This window comes from Mus caroli, unplaced genomic scaffold, assembly GCF_978045245.1.
Source record: "Mus caroli unplaced genomic scaffold, Mus_caroli_1 scaffold_2, whole genome shotgun sequence".
Taxonomy (NCBI): Eukaryota; Metazoa; Chordata; class Mammalia; order Rodentia; family Muridae; genus Mus; species Mus caroli.
The window spans coordinates 76451917-76476841 of NW_028227257.1; the positions used below are offsets into that span (position 1 = coordinate 76451917).

At 44.1% G+C, this 24925-nt stretch overlaps 1 protein-coding gene across 6 annotated transcripts in view; it reads left to right on the forward strand.

The window, feature by feature from the left end:
- The window catches only part of Kiaa1549l (KIAA1549 like), a 295926-nt gene that overhangs the window by 74534 nt on the left and 196467 nt on the right, over positions 1-24925 (forward strand). The gene's annotated exons all lie outside the window — the stretch shown is intronic.

The following is a 24925-nucleotide window of genomic DNA, read 5'->3' on the forward strand; positions in this document are numbered from 1 at the left end:
CATTCATCTGCATACACACACACTCACATGTGCATGTACACACACACACACACACACACACACGCAGGCACATTGTAGCATCTTTGTTTTACTTTCCCATCATAGCACTAATCACTATTTATATTGTACTTTACCATTTGTGTTTTTCTCTTGATAAAAATTCCAGGATGATAAGGGCTCTGCCTCTTTGTCACATACCTAGTTGTTCCATAAACTTGAATAAGAGTGAAGCAAGGTGGTAGAGCTGTACAGAAGATGCTATGGGACCTATGGGGAAGAAATGCCAAGTCTTCCTGGGGCAGTGGGGAAGGGAGTTACTCCTTGGAGAAAGGTTTCCAGAGTGCTTGCTGTATAAATTGAGCAAGGTGAGCTGATGAATTGGAGATGGACATTCAAGACAGCTCTGTGAGCAAGGATGTAGGCATGAAGAACCTGCCCACCATTTTAGATTCCTCTGTCTGTCTGTCTGTCTGTCTGTCTGTCTGTCTGTCTGTCTGTGTCTCCGTCTCTTCTCGGCTATGGATGAAGCCAAGAGTTTAATTACAAGACAGAAAGCATATTTTATGTTTTTTATTGGATATTTTCTTTGTTTACATTTCAAATGTTTCCCTCTTTCCAGGTCTCTCCTTCAGAACTCCCCTATCCCATCCCCCTTCCCCTACCTCTGTGAGGGTGCTCCTCCACCCACACACTCACTCCTGTCTTCCCACACTGGCATTTCCCTACATTGTGGCATCAAACACCCTCAGGCCCAAGGGGCTCTCCTCTCATTGATGTCCAACAAGGTCATCCTCTGCCACATGTGTGGCCAATGCCATGGGTCCCTCTATACGTACTCTTTGGTTGATGGTTCAGTACCCAGAGCTCTGGCAGGTCTGGCCAGTAGACACTGTTGCTTACTCCATGGGGCTGCAAACCCCCTCAGCTCCTTCAGTCCCTTCTCCAACTCCTCCACTGGGGACCCCTGCTCTCAGTCCAATGGTTGGCTTTGAGCATATGCATCTGTATTTGTCAGGCTCTGTCAGAGCCTCTCAGGAGACAACCATATCAGGCTTCCATCAGCAAGCACTTCCCTGCATCCACAATATTGTCCCGGTTTGGTGGCTGTATATGGGATGGATCCCCAGGTTGGGTAGTCTTTGGATGGCCTTTCCTTCAGTCTCTGCTCCACACTTTGTCTCTATATTTCCTCTGTGAGTATTTTGTTCATCCTTCTAAGAAGCACTGAAGCATTCACATTTTGGTTTTCCTTCTTCTTAGATTTCATATGGTCTGTGAATTGAATCATGGATATTCCAAACTTTTGGGCTAATATTCACTTATCAGTGAGTGCATATTATGTGTGTTCTTTTGTGACTGAGTTACCTCACTCAGGATGATATTTTCAAGTTCCATCCATTTGCCTGCGAATTTCATGAATTAATCATTTGTAATAGCTGAGTAGGACTCCATTGTGTAAATGTACCACATTTTCTGTATCCATTCCTCTGTTGAGGGGCATCTGGGTTGTTTCTAGCTTCTGGCTAATATAAATATGGCTGTTATGAACATAGTGGAGGGAAAAGATTTTTACCAATCTCATATCTGATAGAGGGCTAATATCCAATATATACAAAGAACTCAAGAAATTAGACTCCAGAGGACCAAATAACCCTATTTAAAAATGGGGAACAGAGCTAAACAGAGAATTCTTAACTGAGGAAACTTGAATGGCAGAGAAGCACCTAAAGAAATATTCAACACCCTTAGTCATCAGGGAAATGCAAATCAAAAAAACCCCGAGATTCCACCTCACACCAGTCAGAATGGCTAAGATAAAAAACTCAGGTGACAGCAGATGCTGGTGAGGATGTGGAGGAAGAGGAACACTCCTCCACTGCTGGTGAGATTGCAAGTTTGTACAACCACTCTGGAAATCAGTCTGGTGATTCCTCAGAAAATTGGACATAGTACTACCTGAGGACCCAGCTATACCACTCCTGGGCATATACCCAGAAGATGCTCCAGCCTGTAATAAAGAGCATCTTTTAACAGCTGCCTTTCTTTAATAATTTATATTTAAAGAACTGCATCTGAGGAAGCTTTCTTGGGAGGTATTTCTGAACATAAAATCTCTGCTGGCTGGTTGATGCTCTGTGTGCTGCAGCTGCTATAGCACACTCAGAAACGTGACTCTTAGCATCACAGGGTTTCCCCCCCCCCCCCCGCGCGCGCGCGCAACTATTGATGCTTCTTCTTAGCAATGTGTTCATCTTTTGTTATATAGTTCTTTGCTGCGAGGCAAGACCCTTGCTCTTCTCTGTGGGGTTGACATGAGATGTGAGTTTTGACCTCTCTCCCTCTCTCTGGTATACATGAATGTTCATGTGCATGCGTGTGCATGTGTGTGGTATGCATGATGCATATATGTAGACACGTATTTGGAGGGAAGAGGACAATCGTGAGTGTCCTACTCAGAATTGCTATCCATCTCTTTTAAGACAGGTCTCCCATTGGCCTGGAGCTCACCCATTAGGCTTGAATGGCTACCCAGAAAGCCCTAGGGATCCTCTTGCCTCCAAAGTGTTCTATAGTCCATTCCACCACTCTCAGCTTCTGTGGCATCTCTTTCCACTTGCAGCTTTTATTTCGATGTGAGGTTGTTACTAATGAGAGCCACAGCTTGGGTAGTTTTTCACAGAAGGAGGTGCACGTCTGTGGTGAAGACGACTTGAGACAGTTGTTGAATCTTGCTGGACTCCAGGGCAGCCTGAGATCTTTTCAGATTTTCCAGTGTTCTTCCTCAGTGCAGAAATGTCAGAACACACGAAAGGAAGTGCTTGCTGTGGCCTGCTGCTTGCACCTTTTCCGTGAATGCCAGGGGTCAGCTGCTCAGAGGAAAGATAAAACCTTCGTAGATGTCCAAGTCTTGAATGTATAAAATTCGTCCGCGGCAGCCATGGTTAGGTAATCTGAAATTATTAACATAACCCTTAAAACCATTTCAAAGGAAGCAACTTGCCCCTGCAGTGTCTTCAGTTGCCACTTTTTCTTAGTAACTCAGTGGCGTTTTTACTCCCGAACCATCTTTGCTCACAGTTAGCAATGTGTTGGCTAGGCCAAAAAACAAACCTTTAGATTTTGACAGAGGCAATTAAGTTTTAGTTCTGCTGAAAAAAAGAAACCCAAACTTGATTTTAATAAAAAGTTGAGTGTTGCCAGGTGTGAGGTTACTCACCTTTAATCCCGTGGGATTAACCCTTTAATACATGGGAGGTCATCTATGAGCTCTAGGCCAGCCAGGGTTACATAATGAGACCCTGGTTTTGGTTTTTGGTTTTTGGTTTTTTTTTTTTTTTTTTTAAAGTGTGGTTGTCCTTTGGTGGTAAGACCATGGGTATTTTTCTATTTTTTCAAATTTTCTCCTAAAATAATAATGATGAACATATATTATTCTCTAGTGCAAAATTTAAAGTAAGAGACTTTTAGGACATTTTGTTTTGCAGCTCGGTGGTTTGTGGCAATAGATCTGGTTGCTTGTTCGTTGTCTGTGCTTCTGAATGGATGCTGCTTCTTCATCCTTCCCCTTTGCAGGCCACCTTTTGGTGTCAGTAATGGTGGGCTGTGTGGTAGTCTCAGAGAGCAGAGGGCAGTGCCCCCTTATTAGCCGAAACCTGTCTGGAGACAATCAGAATAGCAAACATGGAGACACATAAATGAGGACATGTTGGTCAGGGTCAGGGTCCCGAGGAGGGGACCTTTGTTCCTTTCCCATACCTCTCAACTGCTAGCAAGGAAACCAGAAACCACCACCCATCTTTCCCTGGAATTCTGTGCTGTAAGCAATTGTGTGGGTATCAAGCCTACTTAAACATAGCTTGCTGTCTGTCTGTCTGTCTGATTATATATTTTTAAGCTGATACTGTTGAAAGAGAATCTTCTGACCACCAGGGCACCAAGGTCAAGTGCTTTGTAATACTGTCTGTGCCTGGCCCAAGACAGCCAGATGACTACAGGCCATGTCAGATAAAATGTTAGATTTGGAAGAAGTAGAAGGCAGCCACTATAAGCAAAGTGAGATAGGGTAGGGGGTGGGGGAAGGCTGTGGAGAGGCTGGGAGGTGGGGTGGGGTGGGCTGGGGGGTCAGTCTTCATGTTTGAGCAGCCTACTAGCTTTTTCTACTCCCAGCTCCAAGGCCTGCAAAAAGCACATATTGCTAACAAAAAGGGTGAAATCAGCTCTCCTACCAAGCCCTGGCTGGACACTTGGGTTTGTCTTGAGCAAAGCCATCTGAGGAAGTTGCTTCAGCAGGCTTAATTGTGTGAAGTGGCTTGATGGTCCTCCAGTGGCTTTTCCTCAGATGAAGGCTTTACAGATTACTCAGTGAGCCTGGCAGCAGTCACACATGACTGACCCCTTTATTAGGTTAGACCCACAATTCCCTTAAAAATAAAGAACAACAAATCTAAGAAAGACCTCCCCTTCTCCCCACTGGAGTTGGAGAGATGGGCCCGTGGTTTTGAATACTGGCCGCCCTTCCAGAGGACCTGGGTTTGAGTCCCATTGCCCACACAGCAGCTTAGAACTGTCTGTAACTGCAAGCCAGGGGATCCTATGCTCTCTTCTGGACTCCTGGGTATTAGAGATATGCATGGTGCAGTTGTATACACGCAGACAAAACACCTATACAGAAAACAATAAAAAAATTTAATTAAAAAATGAAGGAAAAACCCCCCTCTGACACGTGTCTACTTGGCATGCCAATGGGCTAGGACAAGCATTCAGTATAGATGTCACCAAGCTCTCCATAGAAGAACACTTAACACTCTCTGCACGATTCTGAAAGCAGAGAACATGGCTCTTTGTTCTACCCCAATACTGGAACCCCCCAGCTCTGTGTAGACCGAGCCATCCATCAGGTTCCTGCAGGCTGCTCTCCAGAGGTGCTGGGCAGATTGTAGCAACTGCAGATTCTAGGAGGAAGTGCCTCTGTATCAGGAATCCAGAGCCACTGCCTTCTCGAGGAAGCAGAAAGATCCCAGTGCCCTAGACTGTACTAGGAAGAAGATTCCTAGTGCATTTTCTAATGAGATTGGTGACACAGTTATGGCTTCCATCTTACTTGGCCACTCTGACAATCAAATCCAGGGAATGCTTGGAGCTGGCTTCCACACACTCCCGGTTTATCTCAAATGTCCGTTACTCTTCACAGCCCACACATGCTATGTTCTTAACCACTGAACAATCCCTCTAGATTGCTCAACTGTCACCCTATGCAAGCCACTTCTGGTGGTAAACGGATGGTGTGACCTTAAAGCACTCGTGTATGCACACACACGCACGTGTGTCTGTAGATAATTCCCCAGGGTCCCTTTCCTTCGTACCTTTAAAGCCCTCTCTATAAAAGCCTACTATGTGCATGTCTCTGAGGATTCAGAGGACCCCATGGACTCTCCCTCAGGAGATCCATAAGCTTGAAGCACAGATGAGACTGGCATACAAGTAAAATTTACAGAGTAGAAAATGGATATTGTCTCCAGGAAAGCATAAAAATGTTATGGCCTTGAGTCCCAACTATTTATAAGATGAAATATAAACAGCCAACCTGCATGTATTTATATGCACCTATCCACTCATAACTTACATGTTTATTTTCCTGAAGTTTCTCTAACATATGGCTATTTTCTCTGCACTAGTTCTATTTTTTGTACACACCGTGTCAAATTTATCACCATAGAAAGTGTCATTAAATTCTGCTCACTGTCCTCTTTGAGTTATTTGTTTTGTAGCTGAGGGATTGTCCCGATCTTGTCTGGAAGACAGGAAGCAGAGGTGTCTCTTGGCCATTATTCCCTCTTCCCCATTTGTCAGCCATGTTCTAGCCAAAGTGGACTGATCTTAGAATAAGTTCAGAACTTATTCCATTTTAAGGAACTGAAGCAAAAGTTCTGAAAAGACCCTGAAGATGGAGGACCTTATTCTCCTTGGATAAGTCTCAAGCAGCCAGTTTGTATGTCCCTCTCATTCTTTCCGGTTCCACCGGGGCGTCTCTGGAGTTCAGGAGCAACTAACTCTCATTGGCTGACTATCTACCATGACCCTGGTGTTTTGTGTATGCTTGCTTCAAATTTCTCAAGATCCCAGATGCAGGACTGACACCAAGATGTCAGATTATTTTGCTTAGACCACATAGCTTCCATTTAGATCCTAGTCCGAATGATTTCAAAGATTAACAATTTTCCTATGTATCAATCTGAGCTCCAAGTCAAAGATCCTAAAAGATCTTTCATGTCAGAGTAAGCAACAATAACGAAAACAATTGCAAGGAGCCTCCTAAAGTCAGTTTTTAAAAAAAAGACTTATTTTTATGTTTTTCCCCCACATGTATGTCTGTGCACCACTTGTGTGCAGTGCCTGTAGAAGCCAGAATAGGACATTGGATCCCCTGAGACTAGTGTTACAGATGGCTGTGAGCACCAGGTGGGTGCTGGGAGTCGAACTCAGGTCCTCTGGAAGAGCAGTCATTGCTCTTAACCCCTGAGCCATCTCTTCAGCTCCCAGCATTACAGGATGTAAAACCCAACTCACCATTTTCTCAGCTCCCTCACACTGATGATCCCTTCATTCTCCCTTTCTTCTCTACTCAGGAGGCAGGAGAAAGCCTGGGAAGAGGTAGGTTACCTGTCTGTTTACCTCTACTCAATCATACTCTCATACAGTCCAAGGTCCCTTGCCTAGGGATTGGAGCCATCCACAGAGGGTGAGCCTTCCAACCTGCATTAACATAAGAGTTTCTCACAGACATGCCCATGGACAAATCTGATGTAGACACTTCCTCACGGAGACTCTCTTCCTAGGTGATTTTAGTTTGTGTTAAGTTGACCCCAAAACTAATCATCACAGGTGGTTCTAATTTTTAATTCCACTAAAAACCCTGGCTATGGGTAAGCTGGTTTTGCCTCTCTCTCTCCACAGCTCAGCCTATTAAGCATTTCTTTGATGCAACACAATCTTCATTGTGTCTTGTCCATGTTTCCACTACCTGTGGATCGTTTTGCTTTACCAGGACAGGAAGACTGGAATAAATGGATATAGATTGTGGGCCAATGCCTTCAACCAACTTCTTTATTAAGTCAAGGTTTTTCTTCTCTGGCTTATGCTTCTTAGAGCCCATTATGATGACTGACACATGACTAGAATGAACTCACGCTAAAGATTAGAAAGGAGTCTTTCTTTCCAGCTTCTGGCTATTATAAATAAGGCTGCTATGAACATAGTGGAGCATGTGTCCTTCTTACCGGTTGGAACATCTTCTGGATATATGCCCAGGAGAGGTATTGCGGGATCCTCTGGTAGTGCTATGTCCAATTTTTTGAGGAACCGCCAGACTGATTTCCAGAGTGGTTGTACAAGCTTGCAATCCCACCAACAATGGAGGAGTGTTCTTCTTTCTCCACATCCTCACCAGCATCTGCTGTCACCTGAATTTTTGATCTTAGCCATTCTGACTGGTGTGAGGTGGAATCTCAGGGTTGTTTTGATTTGCATTTCCCTGATGATTAAGGATTCTGAACATTTTTTCAGGTGCTTCTCAGCCATTCGGTATTCCTCAGGTGAGAATTCTTTGTTTAGCTCTGAGCCCCATTTTTAAATGGGGTTATTTGATTTTCTGGAGTCCACCTTCTTGAGTTCTTTATATATATTGGATATTGGTCCCCTATCTGATTTAGGATAGGTAAAGATCCTTTCCCAACTTTATGAGGTCCCATTTGTCGATTCTTGATCTTACAGAACAAGCCATTGCTGTTCTATTCAGGAATTTTCCCCCTGTGCCCATATCTTCTAGGCTTTCCCCCACTTTCTTCTCTATAAGTTTCACTGTCTCTGGTTTTATGTGGAGTTCCTTGATCCACTTAGGTTTGACCTTAGTACAAGGAGATAGGAATGGATCAATTCGCATTCTTCTACATGTTAACTGCCAGTTGTGCCTGCACCATTTGTTGAAAATGCTGTCCTTTTTCCACTGGATGGTTTTAGCTCCCTTGTCAAAGATCAAGTGACCATAGGTGTGTGGGTTCATCTCTGGGTCTTCAATTCTATTCCATTGGTCTACTTGTCTGTCGCTATACCAGTACCATGCAGTTTTTATCACAATTGCTCTGTAGTACAGCTTTAGGTCAGGCATAGTGATTCCACCAGAGGTTCTTTTATCATTGAGAAGAGTTTTTGCTATCCTAGGTTTTTTGTTATTCCAGATGAATTTGCAGATTGCCCTTTCTAATTTGTTGAAGAATTGAGTTGGAATTTTGATGGGGATTGCAATGGATACAGAAAATGTGGTGCATTTACACAACGGAGTACTACTCAGCTATTAAAAAGAATGAGGTTATGACATTCCTAGGCAAATGGATGGACCTGGAGGGCATCATTCTGAGTGAGGTAACACAATCACAAAGGAACTCACACAATATGTATTCAGTGATAAGTGGATATTAGCCCAAAACTTAGGATACCCAAGATACAAGATACAATTTGCTAAACGCATGAAACTCAAGAAGAACGAAGACCAAAGTGTGGATACTTTGCCCCTTTTTGGAATTGGGAACAAAACACCCATGGAAGGAGTTACAGAACAAAGTTTGGAGCTGAGATGAAAGGATGGACCATCTAGAGACTGCCATACCCAGGAATCCATCCCATAATCAGCCTCCAAATGCTGACACCATTGCATACACTAGCAAGATTTTGCTGAAAGGACCCTGATATAGCTGTCTCTTGTGAGGCTATGCCGGGGCCTAGCAAACACAGAAGTGGATGCTCACAGTCAGCTATTGGATGGATCACAGGGCCCCCAACGGAGGAGCTAGAGAAAGTACCCAAGGAGCTAAAGGGATTTGCAACCCTATAGGTGGAACAACATTATGAACTAACCAGTACCCGCTGGAGCTCGTGTCTCTAGCTGCATGTGTATCAGAAGATGGCCTAGTTAGCCATCACTGGGAAGAGAGGCCCATTGGTCTTGCAAACTTTATATGCCTCAGTACAGGGGAACGCCAGGGCCAAGAAGTGGGAGTGGGTGGGTAGGGGGTTGGGGGGAGGGTATGAGGAACTTTCGGGATAGTATTTGAAATTTGAAATGTATATAAAGAAAATATCTAATAAAAAATAATAAAAAAAAAAAGAAATGAGTCTTTCCAGCTGGGTTCCCATGTGAGATCTATGCATATCTTTTTAAAAAATGAGTATGGTCACCTCCTGGGCATGCGTCCTCTGAGTAGCTCACACAGGAGAGCACTGCTCTTTTAAGGTAAAGTGGAGTCCTTGCAAGTGTGCAGAATGGACAAAGCAACCAAGAAACCGAGGGTACCAGCGACTTACACACAGAGCCGTGACAGTGGAGATCTCACGGAGTCACGTTCTTTCGGGAAAGAACTCTAAAAAGATGGGGCTGAGGGAGCGTTCTGAGTAGTTTTGGACAGTGTTTTAGTTCCTGCTTTTTCCAAATCTTTGGATGCTCACTAAGGACAGGGGATAGAGGATAGTGCTTATTAAAGGAAGACCGGGGGTCGAGTTATTACAAGTTAAACGATGAGAGAGCAGCATGGTACGGCTCCCTCAGTAAGCTAATTGAACGAGCTGGAATGGAGCACCTAGACTCAGAGCTCTGGGTGCTCCCTCATACTTCAGGGTTCTGTCACCAGCCTGGTCCTGTTTCGCTTAGTGAATTCTAGAGTCTCTGTGAATCATGTTTCTAGGTTCAAAAGCACAAACTGTCAGTGGGTGAGAAAAATCCGATTACATTATAAATATAAATGAAGATAGCCAAGGGAATTAAGTGCCAATTTGTATTCCTATCAAATCAGATAAAAATAGCTAAGAAATATCAATGCTTAGTCATTGTTGAGTGTCTGCAGTTTCTGTTTAGAGTAATATTTCACTTTGGAAACTATTTTATTATGCAAAAGCTATATACAAAAATAAAACCAAAAGTGAAACACATTACTAATTCACACCACATTCAGCTGATCTTTCCTAGCTGGCTAGTACCAGACCGAGTGTGTAGGCAATAGAAGTTAGAATACTACAGTCTTTATTCCTCTATTGTCTGTCCTAGGTTTTCACTCTCTGTTACCAAAATGTTTACATTCTATTTGGGAAAACAAGTAATATCTAATAACAAAAGTTACATAATAATTAAGGGCAAGAATAACTTTCCTTCCAGCAGAAAACCAAGACCTACATGCAAGCAGCTATTATGCAAGTTCTCTGCCTGTGGAATGAAGAAGAGAGGAGGCGATGAGCTCATGAAATAGATGACAGATGATCTGGGTGTTTAAACTGAAGTTTATTGGGCTGAGGAGTAGCTCAATGGTACAGAATCTGCCTAGCTGTGCAAGGCCCTGGATTTGATCCTTGGCACTGCAAAACAAAGCAGCAATCAGGCAAACAAGCACCTTTGCAATTTGCTGACAAGTCTATCTTTGTTTCTACCATACTTTCAGTTTATAAGCACTTCTAAGTAACCCCACACCCAACATTTCACAAGAAACAAATTGAAAAGAAGCTACGAGATGGGGAGAGGTGGCTATCAATGTGAGCAGTGGCCTTTGTGAGACAAGGTAGACAATAAATAAATATAGACAGAGACCCTGATAGTAATAGAGCTTGGCATTAATGGCTAGGTGACAGATGTGACAGAAAGCTGTAAAGCTCTGTGCCTGGGGTAAGTCTAAACAGGCCTACCCAGCTCAGTGACCCTGAAGAATTCATTGCATTAAAGTGCATTATGGTAATTGATGTATTTCTGGTGAGTCTGATAGCCTTTGTTCATAGCAGTGACCCCGAGGCCTACAGAAAAGATTGAATTATACTCAGTGAATGCTATTTAAGAGAGTACATGGGTGTATTGTATTTTAAAAAGACACCCATGCTAATGTCTACTGCAGTGACATTGTCATAGAAGAAATGTGCTTTGGAAAAACAGAGAAATAAGGTGAAAAAGAATTGGTGTCTTATAAAAGCCCAAAAAGCACTTGCAAAGCAAGGGAGTGAGGCTCTTAGTTTATCAGAAAGCTGCTCCACCCACAGAACTCATTCACCGTGACAGTTCCCTTGCTTGCCCACCTTAACAACGATTGGAAATGGCTCTGCCTAAAATGGTAGCCACCGTCACTAGTGGTGATGATTTGAATCTAAATACAATGGACGGCTCAGTGCTTCCATTGAGCTTGCTATCCACTCTCGGCCAATGGCTACCATAGTGAAATTATAAAAACATTCCATCACTGCAGAAAATGTTTTTCGACATAATATTTAGAAAGTCAGGAAAGGGTAAGATGCCTGTAGGCTAGAGTATATCAGCAAGACTTCATACAAAAATAAAACAAAAAAGTATAGGTATGTACATATATGCATATCTTTCAATATTTTTGTGTCCAGCTTATGGTGTGGTTCTGTTACAATTACAGACAAATACCACCATGTCAGGGTGATTTTCTGAATGTTTCTTCATAGTTTAGGAACAGCTAAAAAAGCTAGTTGAAGTGTGAGGCTTTAGAATGCATAAACGTTTCTGGAGGTCACAAGGCTATGTGTTAGTGCCATGCTGAGAAGCTGGCTTACTTCTCTACAGGGTTTTGTTTTTATTGAGGCGTCACTTTACTAGATATATGTCAGGAGTTTGGGGGAAATTTTAACTAGGTCTTTCCAAGAAACAGGATCAGAGGAAACTCATGTTTGAAATGACCTAAGAATTACCAGTTCTGCAGTGGCTAGATCTGTAAGTGATAGTCAGGATAAAGACGTCATTTCTCAGGCCAGGTGGGAGCTCAGTGAGTTATGGGGCAGATAAAGGTATTCAATTACTGACCAAGGGGACCCCTCTTTAGTTGGCTGAGAGGTTTCATGATGGATGTGGGTTGAAAATGAAGAGAGGAGAAACGAAACTCAGTTTAATAGGTGACTTATAATTTGAGCAGGGAGCAAAATGGCTTTTTCAGTTTTACAAAGCTCATATTGATGGCCTAATTTACCTTTCCCCAAGGGCAACTGAGCTTTGCTGGAGGTGGGGGTTGTGGGACTATCTTAACGATCTGCATGCACCTTCAGCTGCTTAGGTATTCCATGCATTCACATTAATGAGAGTGTAATTAGCTTATTGAATGTACTGAACACAGTAGAGCTCCTGTAAGGAGGCTACTTTGCCACTTGTTTGTCCCCCTTTTCTATTTGTGTATGCTGTGCATGATTGCGTATGTGTGGGCACACATTGTATGCACACATGTGGAGACCTGGGGTTGATGTCAGGAACCATCCTTGTCTTCTCTTTTATCTTAATTTTTGAGACACAGTTTCAAAACCCAGAGCTCCTGACACCACTAGTCTTGCTAGCCAGTTTGCTCTAGAGATGCTCTTTCTCTGCCTTCTGGATTACGGGTGGGCTCCCAAAACCACTTGACATTTACATGGGATCTGGGGATCTGAACTTGGGTCCTCATACTTGCACAGCAAGCACTTTAACCACTGAGCCATCGCTCCAGCCCTACTCTACTCTGTCCACGCCCTTCCCTTTCAGCCCTTTAGGTTTGTTTGTTTGTTTTTAGTACTTTCAGGTAATAAATGAATGCATCTCTTTCCCAGGTTTGACATGGCAGTTTAATGTTTTGTCAAAATCAGTTTAATTCACGCGTCTGATCTAGAAACTCCTCTCCATCAGATGCCAGTTGACTTGGAAATAGTCCCTGGGAAGAAATGTGTGTGACAAACTCCACTTCCATTTATTTCCGTAGCTGCTGTGGCGTGGGTGTTGGGAAGACATAGGAGAGGAAGGTCAAGGATAAGGACTGGTCTTCTCACTTCTGAAAAGATGGGATAAAATGGAAGGGTTTTGGCACCTGTTGAGTGTTTGGCCTCGTGGTCTTAATATCTCTGAGGCCACAGGACAAGTGACTGTTAACATTTAGTTATCCAAACATTTGGATCTCTCCCTGATGGGGCAATCGACCTAATTTAACAGACTTCTCAGCTATGAGCTGCACTACCCACACACATGGAGTCTGTGGCATTTTAGCTTATCATGGTCATTGCCACAAGGATCTAAGTCTCTTGGGAGGATAGACAGATGCATGTAAGTTCCTTCTGTACATGAACCATCCATGTTCATCAGGCTATTTCTATGGCATTCATTTAATAAGCACTTCTGAGATTACTGTTGTGATAAGAAAGAATATTGGCCAGTGAAAATTTCCTGGAATTGATGGTGACTTTAACCTTAGTTTGAGAGAAGACTAAATATGCCCACAAAGGTGAATGGTTCTATCCCTGGACCTGGACAGTGTGGGTCCTGATGTTCTTTGGTTTGTATATCAGAGAAGACAGGAGATTTTTCAGGGCCAATGGACCAAGCCTATCCAAAACTCATGCCTTCATTTCTAGAGTACAGGACTTGTGTCATTTTCTGTGTACCTGGAATCCTAGAATTGTCTATCCATGTCTGGCTTCACGGCTTGTGTGGACCTCATTTTCTCCTCCCTACAGCAAACTACAGCATCAGTTTGTACACTCTTAGTCCAGAGGGTAAAGAAAAAGTGGCTGTCTGAGAAGGCTGGTGCCAGGAGGTTTTGTATGCACAGACCCTCCCCATAACTCCTTGTGGTGTACAATGGAGCTGGTAATGAGAAGATGGGGTCAGCGGAGAGAGAGGGCCAGGAGCCAGAGTGTGATTGCTGTATTAACACCTGACTTTCAGGCTGTTATCAAAACCAAGCTAGAATACTTTAATCATTTGTACTGATCATAAATTTCATTTGCAGTGTGTAGGCTGCTGTTTTCTCTCAGGTTCTGCAAGTGTTTGGAGTGGCACTGAAGGCAAACACATTTATTCAAATGACTGCACAGCTTCAGACCACAGAGTATAGAAGACAGCTCTAGGGTAGTTAGGAAGGAATCCAAGAATCATACAATTAGGAGATGAGTGGAGAGCTGTGTCAAGTTGTGATATCCTAGAGGCTTACACAGAGCTGGAGAGTAACTGCTGGCTGAGCATCTGATGGTTTGTTCTCATTGTAGGATGGTAGTGGTAAGAGACCAACCAACTGAAGGAAGACATATCCAAAAAGATGGAAAGAGTGTGTGGCTTCTGCCTACCCTTGTGAGATTTCCACTGATGACTGCATTCATCAAATGACAGCCTCACCGTACTTGTCTCATGTCAGCATGAGAGCCCACACGACCTCTGTCTCCCAAAAGACAAAAGCCCTTTGTAGACTGAAGGAAGGCATAGCATACCAAGATATGAGTTTCATCACGGTACCTCCATACATATGTGTCACTGTAATTTGTTCTCATTTGTTCCCTTCCCCCACAACCCATCCCCCATACCTTCTCCTCCCTCCAGCTGATTTTCTTTCTTTCTCCAGTTAGCCTCTTCTAGCTTTTTCGTTTGTCTGTTTTCCCCCAAGAGGGTCTCACGCAACCCAGGATGGCCTTGAACTTCCGGTTCTCCCCTCTCTCGACCTCCCAAGCACTGGGGTCACAGGCGTGTGCCCCCAAACCTGTTTTTTTTTAATCAATTAATTCTTTCATATATTACATTCTGACCACAAATTCCCCTCCCTTTGCCTCCCATCTCTTTCTTACCCATCCATGCCTTCTCCATTTCCCTTCAGAAAAGGTCAGGCTTCCCAGAGGCATCAAGTAAACATGGTGTATCAGGCTTGAAATAATAATAAGGCACCTTCCCAGGTATTAAGGTTAACAAGGCAACCAACCCCATAGGAGGACCAGGATCCCAAAAGCAGGCAAAGGAGTCAGAGACAGTTCTTGCTCCCTCTGTTAAGAGTCCCACTAAACCACAAAGCTACACAACTATAACATATATACAGAGGGCCTAGGTTAGACCCATGCAGGCTCCCTGACTGTCAGTTCAGTCTCAGTGAGCCCCTATGAGCCCAGGTTAGTTGATTGTGTAGGTTTCCCTGTGGTGTTCTTGACCTTACTGAAAAGTTTCTACAATTCCCCCCTCCCCCGCCCTTCAGCAGGATTCCCTGACCTCCACCTAATGTTTGGCTGTGGATCTCTGCATCTGTTCCCATCAGTTGCTGGATGAAACCTCTCTGATGAAAAGTTGGACTAGGCACCAATCTAGTAGTATAGCAGAATATCGTTATTCAACCTCTGGTGTCTGGCCCTCCAGGTAGTGTCAAGGATGGGCTCCCTCTTGTGGCCTGGGTCTCAAGCTGGACCAGTCATTGGTCAGCCACTCGCACAATTTCTGTGCCACCTTTACCCCAGGGCATCATGTTGGCAGGACAGATGGAAGGTCTTGAGGCTGGGTTGGTGTTTTAGACGCCCCCCCCCGGAAGAATTGTGCTGAATCAAGCCCATGTACACCAGGGAAGCGCTCAACCAACTGAGACGGATCTCCAGCCTAGACCCCTCTTCTTTTCTCTTTATAAGTCACTTTTTTTCTTCTGTGATGTTAAGGCTCAAACCCAGGGCCTCATGCATGTGAAATAGGCACTCTCCCCACTGAGTTATGTCTTCAGAATTATAGAATTAAGTGTTAATAATAATAAAGTGAGAGTCTAAGACCGAGACCTGGGGAAACAGTGGCCCTGAAAGTGACAGCTGGCACGGTAGGAAGGCATGATAAGGATTCTAACATTTTCTTTTTAATAATTCTGGATCCCCCAGTTTTGATTGCAGTGCCAGCTGTTACAAGATGGGCTTTTTAAAAAATGCATAAATGTGGGCATTTGGATGTTAGTGCAGGGGATGTCTCAACATTCCAGCAACTGAAATTGATAATCATGATGAAAAGTGTCAGGCTTCACTGGCCAGTCCAGACACTGTGCTCCTGCCCCTGTGTGTGTGTGTGTGGGGGGGGGGGGGCGTGCTGTGACAGTGTCACATTCTTAACATTCATATGCATTTGGGTTTATTCTCCCTCTCTCCCCCTCCCTCCCTCCCTCTCCCTCTCTCTCCCTCTCCCTCTCCCTCTCCCTCTCCCTCTCCCTCTCTCTCTCTCTCTCTCTCTCTCTCTCTCTCTCTCTCACACACACACACACACACACACACACACACGACACTGCCCCCTTCAGGCAACCCCCTTTATCATGAGTTTGTTTTGAGAGGGCGTGGCAGGTTCTTCTGCAGTGTGCTTTGTGGCAACTACTCTGGGAATGATTACACATGGGATGTTCTTACTGGACAGATCTGCCTCCTAATGTCACGATGCCTTTGGCTACTTCTTTGTGTGCTGTCTCACACAAGGCCTGTGTATGATGCTTGGAGAGTTTGCTTAGAACAACAATGTCCTATTAGTAGCATGACATAGTACTTCTCATTTGTCACCATTGTGGAAGGAGTTGGGGACCTGAAGCAGCAGTGTCCTGGAGGATATGAGAAACTGATTGTGATTCACCGTGTTTCCCATTTCACATAATCCATCAAACCTTTCCCTACTCTGGGTTGTAGAAACATCTCCATCCTACCTGCTCCTTGTATCTTTATTTTGTCTCTCCCTCAGCATCCCACAGCACATTCCCCACCCTGGGCAGGCTCCTCACCATGCCCTCTACTCACCAGAGCAGTTCCTTTCAAAGAAAGTGGTTAAAACATTTGACTCAGTAATCATGGCTGCCTTGGGTGGGACTTACACATTACCCTAACAGCAAAGACCAGGTAGTCCTTGGTTCTTTGGAGAAGGCTCTCCACTCTACAGGAGTAGAAGTAGAAAACTGGCTTTTCATTGGTGACCTTTGGTGGAAGGGATTGGGAACCTGAGGCTAAGTGGGGGGGGAGGGGAAACAGGTGAGCACGTGGTGTGCACCTGATTTTGAGGAGATTGGTTGCTACACAGCAGTGCAGCCCAAGCCTGGTGTCCTGATGATGGATTGTGGGTAGGAAAAGGTTCTGTTTGACAGATCTTATATGGGTGTGTTTCTGTAGATGGGGGTGGGTGTTAGTGGGTTCCTGGTATATCAGAGCCATCTGCTGGTTAAAAACATCCGTGTGCTGACACATCCACTGCTTGCTTGAGTCTCTGTATGTCCACTGGTTTGATAGACGTGAGCAGTCTATGAATGTGAATATGTGTGTAAATACGGCACTCATGACATAATGCTGGTTACAGGAAGATTTATACATACAGAAGGGGCTGTCAGCTTTGGGAAAGGATAGCTAATTAAAAGGATCGTCCTTACCTCTTGTGCTTCTGCTAAAGAACGCAAGCAAAAATCTCCTTTAAGCATTGACATTTAGTGCTTTGCAAGGACTGGTGAGGGTGTGAGGAAAATGGGGTTCCTTGCTTTTGCCGTGTGACATGGTTAAAAATGCATATTTGCATGCAGAGAAAAATACTCTGGGAGGAACTGACACCAAGATGTCACATATAGTTGTCTTGGCAAAGAGGGGTTATTGGATAATAATTTTTTCACTTATTTATTTCTATTTTTAAAATTTTTCTGCAGTGAAATTTCATACTTAAATATAAGCAGAGTAACATTAAGCTGATGTGGAGGATCCGTCTATATACGTAATTCTCCATTTCTAGAGAATAATCGTTCTACTTCATGTTTCCCAAAGAAATGCTTCCCCCCACCATGGAAAAGTATAGATCACGTTTTCAATAAAAGGGAAGCCAGTATTCAGAGGAATGGCCAGCCATTCCTTTGTTAGGCCAGCCTACCAATGTCTGCTGTGTGACGAGGATCTATGGTATGCCCAGCTCCTTCCACACATGCCCAATGACAGCAACATCACATCTCCACTGATAAACGACTACAAAGGGCTTCACCCAGATGTTCGAAGCACTGAGGCAGGTAATCGATAAGCTGGGATTTGAGCAATTAAATGACTCGACTCTAAAGTTTGGCCCTCCTTCCATACCAGCCTGCCCGCTGCGGCACACAGGCATCTGGGAGCACTGAGTTTGTAGGTACTCTCTGAACCTGGAGACTCCCCAGACATTTAGTTCTCTCTCATACCTGAACAGCAGACTGGCTTACACCTGTGCAGCCTCTGCTCCCAAAGGGCCTAAGTGTCACTATTGTTAAATGAATTATAGGGTAAGAATAATCTACCCAAACAGTAAAATCCACCAACATTTATAGCGTATACACCACACGCCAGATGTGCCAAGGCTTTTATGTGAACTCTCTCTGTAATTCATAAGAGCCCTGGGAGGTAGATACCATTAAGCCTCTCACTTTACAGACATGTTACTACTGAGGCATGTAGAGAATTCAGCTTGTCTAGGGTCACCCTGCTAGAGAGTCTTCCAGCTGGCTATAAGGCCCTAGGCTGAGCTGTATGTCTCATCAGTCTAAAATGCTGAAGAAAATGGGATTCCGCCTTACTGGTTCATGATGGCTGAGCCTCTCCCAAGCTAGGGCCAAAACCACGGAGACTTTTCTGAAGACAGGATGGTGTACGTTTAATTCCACAGAATGTCTGGATCATTTAGCCTGCTACCGATTCCTAGTTAAAAATCAGAAGACTGTGCAGGCAGTTTACCAATCAGCAGGGTATTATGTATAATCTAATAGCTCTGTTTCCAGTAAAAAACTGGATAGCTATCAGTAATCTTTAGGAAAGGTGATTAAAGTAACATTATCTACTTCTTAGAACGTTTGGTTTCCGCCATAGATTAGACTTGTAAGATGGCGATCTTTGTCATGGAAAGTGGTCTTCACCATTGTATATTTATACATTAGCCTCCTAATTGCTCCTTGGACGTCTCAGTAAAAGTGTCTGTATATATCCCTATGCAACATCAGTTTTGTACTAGGGTGAGCTTTCAATTTCCTGAGAAAACAGTTGTTGTTTTTTGTTCAAATAATGAGAATTATTATGATCAACTTATGTCTGCCTTTATCATCACCCCGTGTATATTTTTACTTTATTCGCCAGGAGCCAGCAGTGGGGAGAGACAGTGCCCTCAGTGGTTAGAGGCCTGAGCTCTCTGAGTAGTAGACTGGTGAGGTACAAAGGTACTGGTTAGGTACTTGTGGAGTTTCTCATTTACTTTAACAAAACACTTGGTAAATGCAACTCAATGAAGGGGCAGTCTATTTTGGCTCATGGTTTGAGTGGAAGGAAGGCGTGGTGATAGAGCCAGCATTAGGTGTTGCTGGAATGTAAGGTGGCTGAACACACTGCATCCGAAGTCAGGAAGCAGAGAGAGATGCACGCAGCATCCTGCTCACTGATACCCATTTGAGACCCCAGTCCACAGTATGGTGCTAGCAATGTGGATCTAAAGGCTGCTCTTCCTCAGCTAAACCTCTCTGGACATAGCTTTATGAGCCTAGAGGTGTGTCTCCCAGATGATTCCACATACAGCCAAATTGACACCGAAGATTAAACGCCATACCCAGTCCTGTATTTCACTGACCTCCAGCAAAGGCCTTCTTTGTTTTGCAGTTTTCTTACACATATAATGAAAGTTAATGCTACATTTGCTTGGTTCTCAGACCCACTTTCTTTAAACATTTTTAACATCTCTGAAATCCAAATGTTCATCATGGTTTAATTAACACATCTTTTTCTTTTTAATGATGCCTTGCATTGATCTAAATGCAGTACCTCCCTCTTTGGGCTATTCTAAGAACTATGTGAGGTACCATATATAAAAATCGCTTGGCATGTGAGCGTCATGAAATGCCACTGCCTTCCTTTTCACACCCAGTCCCCGGAACCACACTCAGCTTCGCTGTTGACTCATGGTTCCCTCTTAGCCATTCTTCCCTTTAGAGTTAAACTCTGTCGGTTTTGTTTTAGCCAGTGCGAGGAATTCGTAGCAAAAGAAGTGGATGGTGTGGTCAGATATATTAGTGTTGGTTACCACCAAACCACACCCAGAATCATAGGTAATAAAAATACAAAAGGCCAACCCTACTGAGAAGGAGCAGCCAAGCCCGTGGCTGTGTTGCCCAGGATGAGAAGGTGACAAGCAAGCATCTGTGTTCAGGCTAAGCTAAGGGCTACCACAGAGGATTGACTGAGCTCAAATCCAGGATTATTTTTCTGACTGATAATCTAGATCATAGAGAACCTGACTTTTTTTCTGCTTGGGTAAGTATGACAAAGAAGACTGTCTCATGCTAGCTTATATTACTGTCTATGGCATCTGACCCAAACAATGCCTTTTCTCTTTAAACAATTACTTTATTCTTCTTATTTAGTACCTCAGTAGCTGCTGATGGGATCATGCCAACTCTACCTATTATTGTTGTTATTGTTAATAATAATGATAATAATAATAATAACAATAATAATTTTGAAACAGGGCAGTGTGTAGTAGAGGACCTTGGACTTCTGGTCTTCCTACCTCTACCTCTTGAGTGATAGGATTATAGTCTTAAATCACTAGGCTTGGTTTGTTTGGTGCTGGGAATTGAACCCAAGGCCTTGAGCATGTCAGGGAAACTCTCTTAACTGAGCCATCTCCACAGTCCCTGCCTATTGTGATAAGTTGGAACTGTTGAAAAGTCTCCAGTTTGCTCCAGAGAAAGTGTTAGAACCATTTTCTCTCCATGGACTGTATTTCTGGAGTTCTATGCTAGTGCCATGTGGGAAGGGGATGAATCAATTGAAAGGATGGAGAAATATTAATTTAGTCCCCACCCTGTGCCAGACACTTGGTTGGCACACCCTCATGTTTGATCCTGCGATCGTTTTTTTGAGCAGACATCTTTTTCCAAATGAGAAAGTTGCCCAGGAACTCATTCATCCAGCTGCAAGTGCTGGGTCAGTGATTTAAAAGAGGGCCATCCAGACTCCACAGACCATAATCTTTTCATTACTTTGGCTCACAGCTGGAGGGTACGAGTTTATTCTGGAGATAAAGACGAGACGGTAAGAGTAGCTCCAGATGTGTGGTGAATGGACAGCTGACCACACTGCATCCCAGCCTCTCACCTGGCAGCACACACACACTTACATTTGTTCTATGTCCTCTGCCATTTTATCATTTGTTTTTCCATCTGTGCCTTTGGGCGTTCATTCACTCATCCATCCATTCATTTACTCATTCATTCATTCATTCATTCAACCAACAAGCATTTATTGATTGTCTACTGTGTGCCAGATATCACACAAATATACAAAAAGTGAGCTAGATTCTGTCTCCCTTTACATCCGTGTTGGTGATATGTCTTAGCATGAATGACTGCTGAGTGCTCTCTTTCTCAGTTTGTCCCTGTGTGTGACTTTCTCTCCTCCTTCTTCCTCCCCACCCCCCAATGCCCTTTGTGAATCTGCACTGTTTCTCTGAGTGCCATTCACCTCTTGAAATATGCTAACATCCCCATCCTCTGTTGTTTTTCTACACTGCTTTTTCCAGATACACATCTGAGTAGATCATTTCCTGTCTCAACTTTTCTGATGACTTCTGACAGCTTTATGACAAAGCCTGGACTTCTCACCAAGGCTTTTTAGTCTCTTTTGAGTCTCATAATTCTCCCTATTTTGGCCAGCTCAATTCTGCTGCGTGGGACTTCCATGATGCTGTTAAGGTTTAGCCCAGCCTTCTTAATCCAGAATTTGCTCTGCTTCCAAGTCTTTGATGGAGCTCCATTGATCTTGCAAATCTCAAACAACCAGCCCTAGTGCACTCCATGTGCTTCTGAGCCGTGGTCCTTTGTCCCACATGGTCTTGTCTGAGACAGCTTTCTCTTCCTCCCCTTCAGCTCTCAACTGTCTTCTTTCTTCTGTCACTTCACATGGAAAGAGTTCTCTGACAGCAAAGCCTTGTCAGGAAGTTTTGCTGTTTGCTTCTATCCCTCATGAATGACCCAGGTATCACATTTCTTACAGAGTTTTCCAACCTCTCAGAGACTCATTTCCTATAGATGCCTAATGGGCAGGTGCTTGGCCTGCTTCTGTATTGACTCCTCAGCAGCTGGCTCCTTGACCCCACACTTAATAGGAGCTTGATAAACATCATGGGTTGGGTAGACCATAAATCCAATACACCAATATGAAGCAACCAGGAACCCTTTATACTGATGCACAAATATTCATTAAAAACTGATTAGCCATGTTCTTCTTCTATTGTTTTTAATTGATAAGTTGATTTGCTGACTCCTGACAATCAATGCATGCAAGAGTACTAGGCTGTAAATTCAGACAATCTTGGCAATCAGAGGAAGAAGTAAGGAGTGGGCAGCCTCGAGTTTATCGAAATGCCAGTGTCTTTTGCTTTATAATCAAGTATGTTGTGACACTCTTACTAATGAGACAGCTTGAATGTTTCTGTGGAAAAGCACAACTCATCAGAGAATGGCCGAGCATCAGAGGCAAAGCTTCAGGGTAGGAAGTTTCGATGTCAAAGAAGGAAGAGGAGTGACTCATGCCAGGTTAGGCCAACCACAGGTTGCAATAGGTTAGTGGATTGACTTGGCATTTGTAGAGGCTGTACATGGAGAAGAGGAGAGGGCAGCAGTGAGGAGCCATGCCTGCTGCCCCAGTAGTGTTTTCTGGACACACAACAGAACCTCCAACATTGGATCTCAATGTGGTACAGCCAACGTGCTTTGCCTTCATTGCTTTCTCTTCTGGGCAGTGGCAGAGCCAGCTTTAGTTTCTAGATCATCTCCAATGAGAGTCTACAGTGGGACTGGGCATCACTTTGCTTCTAATTTATAAAAATTAGTGTACAGGTGTGTATGCAAATGCACACACCCCGCAGCACTCCCGTGGAGAGCAAGGGACGAGCTCTGGTGCTCATTCTCACCTTCCATCCTTGTTTGAGACAGGTTCTCTGTGTTGTATCCTGCTGCATGAACCAGGCAAGCTGGCCTGTGGGCTCCTCACCTGCCTGCCTTCTTGCTGGAGGAGTTCTGGGGTTACAAGAGCAAACCGCCTTACCTGGCTTTAACAAAGGGCCTCAGGCTTGTATGGCAAGTGTTTTACCTACTGAGCCATTTCACTAGCCAGAGCGGAAGGAAACTGTCATGGTGGCTTCTGCAGTCACAGAAGCAGCAGCCTGAAAGTCTGGCTGGCTTGTCTCAGTCAATTCTGGAGTTCTGGTGAACAAGAAGATGGAAAACCTTGTAGTAAAACACACAACACAACAAACAACCCCTCAAAACCTGCTATGAGCTTTCCAGAGTGGGGCATCGCTTGCAGCTCTCTATCATTAATTCCCTGCATGTGTCTACAGTCTTTTCCAGACAGCCACATTTCCCCACTGACAAAACATTTGATTCCCAGGGACATTTCTCCATCATTATAAATAGCAGGGGGGCTTAAATCAATTTTTAAACTGCCAAAGCCTCCCCCTCCCCGACCCAGTGGGGCTATACAAGTTTGAGCAAAGCCATTTGGATCCTAAAACAGATCGATTGGCTCGGGTTACACTCTAGTACTCCGAGAACTGCTGATTTTAGCACATTTGGAACTTTCATGAAGGTGTGCGTTTTCACATCTCTCTGTCTGGAGTTTCCATGGCACCAAGCGTTCATGTGTCTGTGATGCTCCAGTCATCTTTAAGGCTGCCTCAGGGTTGTGAATGAAAAATCACCACAAAAGAATTAGCCTCAATCAACAAAGGTAATGATGGGCAAAATAATAAACCAGCAAGGAGCGTCTCAGAGTCGCGGGGCTTGGAGTCCTGTGGATGGGCAGAGACAGACCTGTCTCGTCCCAGGCCTAGAACATGCCTTAAGACTCTCGTCACTGACACAGGATCTGGACTGATGCTGTGTCAGCATGAGTGTTCGCTAGCGTTCTGATCCTGCATCTCTCTCCGTCTAATCATCCCCTTTCATGCTGTCCCTGGTGAGCGACGCTGGCTATTTATAAAATGTGGGTAGAAAACATCATGTATGCAGCGAGAAGATTAAATTTTGTTGAGTGTTGATTAGCATTCTCAGCACTGCTTTAAAAATATATATTGTAATGAACCCTCCTCTGCTGAAATATGGCTTTCCATAATCATAAGTCTGGCTTCGGTGCCACTGTAATTTCTGTAAGTATATTTTATTGTTCTCCAGTCCTGAGCAGAGCGAAGACAGTGAGCATGTTGTTTTTGAGAAATGTAGAAACAGCAACAGATAGTTGTTTTATTGTTAAGGTTTCTATTGTAGGGGTGTGTGTGTGTGAGAGGGGGGGCAGGGGGAGGGAGAAAGAGACACTGAGTGCCAGTGGCATCTGGAAGAGTCTACAGCAGAAAGGTAAAGAAGTAGACTGAACAGGGCCAGAAGATTGGACTGGTCAGGGCTAGGGGATCACAGCAGGAGAGAATAGCAGAGATATTGTGGGGCAGCAAGAGACAGAGAATAGATCATAGTGAAAGAGTACATAGCAAGAGAAGGAGTCGGTGATAGGAAACGAATAAGTGCTAAGAGAAAATAGTGAGAAAGGCCAGGAATAATAAGAACAAATGGGCATGGCTTGGAGAGCGTGTAGAGTGGGTGGAGTGAGGAGAGCTAGGGTGCCAGCATCAACTCTGGAATGTGTAACAGGTATGTATGATGCTGAGGGGCCTGGAGGCCAGCATGAGGGTGATATGCTGGTATGTGTCACAGATAGCCACAGGGCCCTTTGCCGAGCTATAGGAAACAAATTGTTTTTAAAAATGTCTTCAGAATGGTAGAAGTAGCAAGCGCTGGAAGAGGGCTGTGTTGGTTGTAGACAGAAGCGGGCTCTAAAGGGAGAGGGCTTTTTTTGTTTTGTTTACAGAATTCTTATGAGATGTGACAAGTATATCATTAAAGTTGCCTGCTTAGAGGCTACAAGTCAGTGTTTCTAAGTGTGCTCTCATAACTGCAGCCATCACCACTCTATGGTTTTACAATATCATTGCAGGTCCCCAGAAAAACCCCATTAATATACTGTCTTGCCTGTGGCTTGCCTGTCCTGGTCTCTCTCTCTCTCTCTCTCTCTCTCTCTCTCTCTCTCTCTCACACACACACACACACACACACACACACACACACAC